The sequence below is a fragment of the Prunus dulcis genome, unplaced genomic scaffold (genome assembly GCF_902201215.1).
Source record: "Prunus dulcis unplaced genomic scaffold, ALMONDv2, whole genome shotgun sequence".
Lineage (NCBI taxonomy): Eukaryota > Viridiplantae > Streptophyta > Magnoliopsida > Rosales > Rosaceae > Prunus > Prunus dulcis.
This window is the reverse complement of record NW_023010319.1, coordinates 17139-22718: the sequence shown is the minus strand read 5'-3', so window position 1 is coordinate 22718 and position 5580 is coordinate 17139. Positions and strand designations below refer to the sequence as shown.

The 5580-nt window shown below is 39.2% G+C and overlaps 1 pseudogene; it reads right to left on the bottom strand.

Annotated features, from left to right (window-relative positions):
• Positions 1–838: 838 nt before the first annotated feature.
• LOC117613447 lies at positions 839–3535 on the bottom strand (annotated as a pseudogene).
• Between the last annotated feature and the right edge of the window lie 2045 nt (positions 3536–5580).

The window sequence follows — 5580 nt, the reverse complement described above, 5'->3', positions numbered from 1 at the left end:
TAAATTTTTTTTAAAAAAAATATAACAAATAACTTTTTTTTTTGGCTTAAAAATTAACAAATAATCCAATTCATACATTTATAAATTTTTTGAAGTTGAACTTGGAACAATAGTGATTATAAAATTTAAAATATGGAATTAGATTTTAAAATTTTGTAAAAATAAAAAAAATTATATATATATATGACCGGTCTAGTTCAGTCCGGTGCGGCGCGGTGGGGTGTAAAACTGAAACTGGTTCGGTCTAATTTGTTGACTTTTTTAGTCAACCAATTTTTTTTTACCGGTTCGGTTCGGTGTTCAGATTTTCCGATCCTAATGCCCACCCCTAGTCCCACATGGGATTTTACCAATCTCAACAGTTTGCAACACAAATTTCCTTTGATCTGCTCTGTCTTGCCTTTCCTTTTTTCTATCTCTGTCCAAAGTTAAAACTCACCCACCCATTACCATCGCTGTAACCCACCTATTACCATCTGCTCTGTCTTGCCTTTCCTTTTCTCTATCTTTGTCCACAAAATTAAAACTAGAGGGATCTGACCCGTTGTGGGACACATGTAGTAAATGGGGCAGCAAGTTCTGATTTTGGTTTGGCTTTTGGAGGAAGTTATGTTGCATTAAATGAGCGGTTGAAATTGAAGACATTTAGGTCTTCACTTGGGGCTGCCGACATTGGTGTAGATTTAGCAACACTATTGTTAGCCATTAAGAGAATGAAGATGCTTTTAGATCTCCAAAGATGTCCCTGTATAAAGTGGTGGATGGAGACCCAATTTGAAAACCACCATTGGGAATGCTCTTAAGTTTGTATCTACTTAACATTAAAATTATAATCAACTAAAGTCTGGAAACGTTTTATTTGACATGATACGAACAGCAGAAAATTAAAAAGAAAGAAAGAAATCTAGAGATTTTCCAAGCTACACCAAATTAAAATATGAATGAGTCTAGCTATATCCATATATCAAATCAAGATTATTTGATTCCCTTGACATATATGCATATACATTACATCAATGCTTAAAACAAAGATAAATCAACCGTCAACAGGCTTGGGGAAGCTCTGGAGATGGAGGGACTGGTATATCCGTTGTCCCTTCCAACATCAAGATTACGTTCTTCATGAGGGGACGCAGAGCTGGGTCGTCCTGAACACACCACAGCCCCACTTTTACCATTCTTTCTAGTGTCTTCAAATCCACATTTTGTTCGTCATCTTCTACAAGCTCGTATAATTTTCCGGCCTTAAAGCATTTATAGGCCCAACTAGAAAGAATCATCTCATCTGGAACCGAAACTTTTAACTCTATGTTTTTTCTGCAGCATACAGTCTCCAAAAGCACAATACCAAAACTATAGATGTCTGATTTTACTGATATCAGGGCGTTCTTCTGCCATTCAGGTGCCAAGTAACCGCTTCTCTGTTCGACTCCGGCAGCTATTTTTGTTTGATGGTTTGGCACTAACAGCCTCGCCAAACCGAAATCGGAGATCTTGGCAGTCCAAGAGTGATCCAGAAGTATGTTTTGGGGTTTCAAATTGCAGTGTATAATATGCACACCGCACTCTTCGTGTAAATAGAGCACCCCTTTAGCCACATCCAACACAATTCCTACCCTTTCTCTCCAGGAAGGGCGCACGGTCGCGGCCTTATTAAAAAGAACATGTGCAAGCGAGCCACTGCTCATGTATTCATATACAAGAAGCTTTTGGGAGCCTTCGATACAGAAACCAAGCAACTGAACCAAGTTTCTGTGATGAGTTCGTCCAATAGTAGTGATTTCAGCTTTGAATTCCCTCACTCCTTCTTCCACAACTTTCTCGAGCCTTTTAACAGCAACAATTTTGTTGCTAGGTGACAGAGTTCCTTTGTAAACAGCTCCAAAAGTGCCCCTTCCTAACTCTTCCTTGAAGCCATGAGTTGCGTTTTCAAGCTCTGTGTAAGAAAACGATTGTAAACTGAACAATTCTATCTTCAGCCAATCCCACTTTGGTATGATCCAACAGCTTCTTGTACCTCTGAAGTCGGTGCATGTATATGATGAAACTGGAGACTGCAAAGGAAAAACATACGCATGCAATGGAACCCAGACTCACAGCAAGAATTACAATCAAGCCATGACTATTCTTGGTTTCGTATTTCACCAATGTCGAATTTCTGGTAGCCATTGGATTGTGAAACTGCAGATTGTGTGTTGCATCTACCTTGATGAATCCTGTTGTATCTGGGCTTCTTATACCAGATCTAAGTGGTAGCTTGTATTTGTTGCAATTGCCATTAGTATATAGCGCTGCCTTACAACTACAGTCTTCCAGGCAAGAGTCGCTACAAACTTGCGGGTTCTTCAATGGCACCACTGAATAAGGATGGTCAATGTGCCATGATATATTGTCGACAGAAGCTACCTTGTACCGCAGCCGTGGGTCTTCATTGCCAGTGCAGCCATCGTCACTAGCATTCTGATAGCAGCCTGGAAACATATCAACGGGGTTGATTACAAAACCGGGATAACATTGACACTCAGTTTTGTTCGTCTTTTCCAGGACTGCACAATAACTGTTCAAGCCGCAGAAACCTTTGACTTTACACTGGTTATGCAAATTGGACCAAACAATCGACACCCTTGAGCTGGGGCTCATCACAGAGTAATTGTGCAAGTACAATCTGAAAATCCCATCGGCATCCAGCGTTGCACGGTGGATAATAGTTCCGTCATCATGGGCATGGTATGAGCCAGTGGCCAAGGGATGTGCAGTTTCAGGAATCAAAACGAGAAAACCTGATGCGTTCAGACTGAGCAGTTGCGCGGAACCAACAGTGCCGGAAGACCAATAAGAATTTTCGGGAATGGTGGAGATATTTACCGGGTAAGAAACGAGGTTTCCATCATCCTGCATCTGCAGCAAAAATCGTCCGCTAAAGTGGTTGGATGCAGACACACTAGATACCAAATATGTGGGAGCAGTCAGATTTTGACCCCCCATTATTGTATCAGTTGGGGAATCAAAGCTCTGCCAGATAACCTTAGAACGATTATCATAGACTACAAAGTTTCCATAATCAAGCATAGCAGCTGAACTTGCTGTTGTTGAAAAATCACTGGCAATGGGTACTTGTTTACCTTGCTCAGTTTGAAGATGCAGACCGTCTCTCGTTAGCCGTAGCGTAGAGTTGGAGGAGACAAGCGGATCATCTCGCCGTGCAGTCCAGACGACTATGCTTTGCTCAGTCTGATTAAGGTCATTAACAAGCCATATCCCAACAGTGAAGCCGTTGCCTTGTCGATAGAAACCAAAGGCAAACCGGCCAGAAGGTGAGAGCCATGAACTCAGGTTAGAATCCGGGGATAGAGAGGAACCCAATTTGATGACATGGGACTCATTTCTCGCAGCCTTTACAATAATATTATCATTGATCAAGACAATGAAAGCAGAGAGTAGGAACAGAGCTGCCGGTACATAAGCCATCTATGTGAGAGAGGGAGAGAGAGAAACTCTCAAAGATTAAGCAAGTATTTGTTTTCGCATTCCAATGCCAGGCCAATTAAACAAAACAAGAATAGAAAAATAAATATTTGAGTAATCTATTTTCGTCCCTGCTGATCAGTTAGACTTGACTTACGCGTTGTCTTGTCATTTACGGCAATTAGTGAGAGCAACTGGGTTCTACCGTGGAAATTTCCTCCAAATGCATAAAAGTGGAAGTTCCTACTTGCAGTAGTGAAACTTGGTATCACTATTTTGCTATACTCGATAAATAATACAATGTTATGTGAAAGTTTTGTCACGTGTGTCGAAATGTTATTGGTCAGAAATAGCAAATTAGTGCTATCCCAATAAATGATTTGATACAATCAATAATGTAAGGCGATGTTGAGAGTATGCTGAATTGAAGATCAAATTGCATCAATTGCTTAAAAGATCATGGACCTCTCCACTCATTACCCATTTGGTTTCGGTAATTTCCTCATTTTAGAGAATTGTTTTGGTAGTAATTATTGTTGGAAATTTGAATGAAATCTAAGACACATTTGCCCCATGTTGGTAGAATAGAGAAAGAGATTGGTCTATATAAGTGTGGAATGTCCCACGCTTAGTAAACGGGCAATGAACCAAGTGAAAGCAATTTGGGCTTCACAATAAAAAAAGGACTGAGAATAAGAGGAGAAGTAGAGGAAGGAAGAGCCCATAGTAGCAGGGTTGTGCACAGGAGGAAGAAAAAGAAAGAGATGCATAGAGACGAAAAGTTTTATAAGAAAATTTAAAAAAAAATCCACATGCCCCAAAAATAATATATTAAAAAAAAAAACTTACTTTTAAGAAAAATATATATTTAAAAATAATCTAGTCCTAATTCAATCAAACATATATCAAATGAAGTACAAGTGTTATTCAGCTTAGGACAAATCAAACAAATTCAAGACAGTCCCATAATTTAGTCTAGTCCATAATAGTCCGCCGTACAAAACAATCATTAAAAAAATATGTTGACTGATTGTACTAGAAATCCTCCTTATTATATTATTTTAATTGGAAAAAAAAAAAAAAAAACATATGAAAGTCAGACTGCATGAGTATTATTTTTGTTGTTCCTCTTAGTAATAGCTGGAGGTATCACCTTAGTTAGCTTTAGTGGCAGAGCTAAGAATTGATGTTAGAGTAGGGATGGCAAAAATTCCCGTTGGGCCGGGTCTCCGACCCTAACGCTGGGAAATTTTGGGGAAACACGGGGATCAAGTACGGGGATCCCCAAATCTTAAAAATTCCCGCTGGGTGTGGGGCGGGGATGGTATTAGCATTCCTACCATCCTATCCCCGAACCTGACTCGATATTTATAAGAATAATATTAAATTAATACATATATAATATAATATAAACATTATTCAAAATTTATAAATAAAAAAGAAACCCCCTCCCCTCCTCACCTCTTCTTATCTCTACTTCTTCTCTCTTTGTCTATCACTCACAAACTTCGTCGTCTTTTACTTTTGCTTTTTGGTTGAATGTGATAGAGCCACAAACCCTCATGTTTCAGCTTAGAAAAGAATTAGTAATTTTGGCCATATAGAAGTTAATTGGTTGTTGTTTGTGAGTTCATCAATTCAACTAATTAACAGTACAAAAAGAGAAATATATGCTCACCCTCTGTTGTCATTGGATTTAGATGTCTATATATTTAATGAGTTGCAATGTTCACTTCTCTTCTCTCTTTTTTTCCTGTGTTTGTTTACCTTTTTTTTTCTTCCCTAATTACCACTTTGGAAAATTGGGTTTTGGAGCATGATTTGGTTGTGTTGATCTCAGCTCAAGAATTGGGGATTTGGGGTGGGGATGGGGGATATCCTTTTGACAAGGACGAGGATGAGGATTCCCCAAAAACTCTTAACTGGGAATGGGGCCGGTGATGGAAAGCGAGGGCGGGGATGATATTGTCATACCTAACCCCTACCCGACTCGTTGCCACCCTATGTTAGAGGGGGCCTATTGCAAAATATAAAACTGAAGGGAATGAGAGCATAAACACTGTAAACTTCTCGTAAAGCTTCTCATGTATAATTTTTATGAACCAATATCCCCTA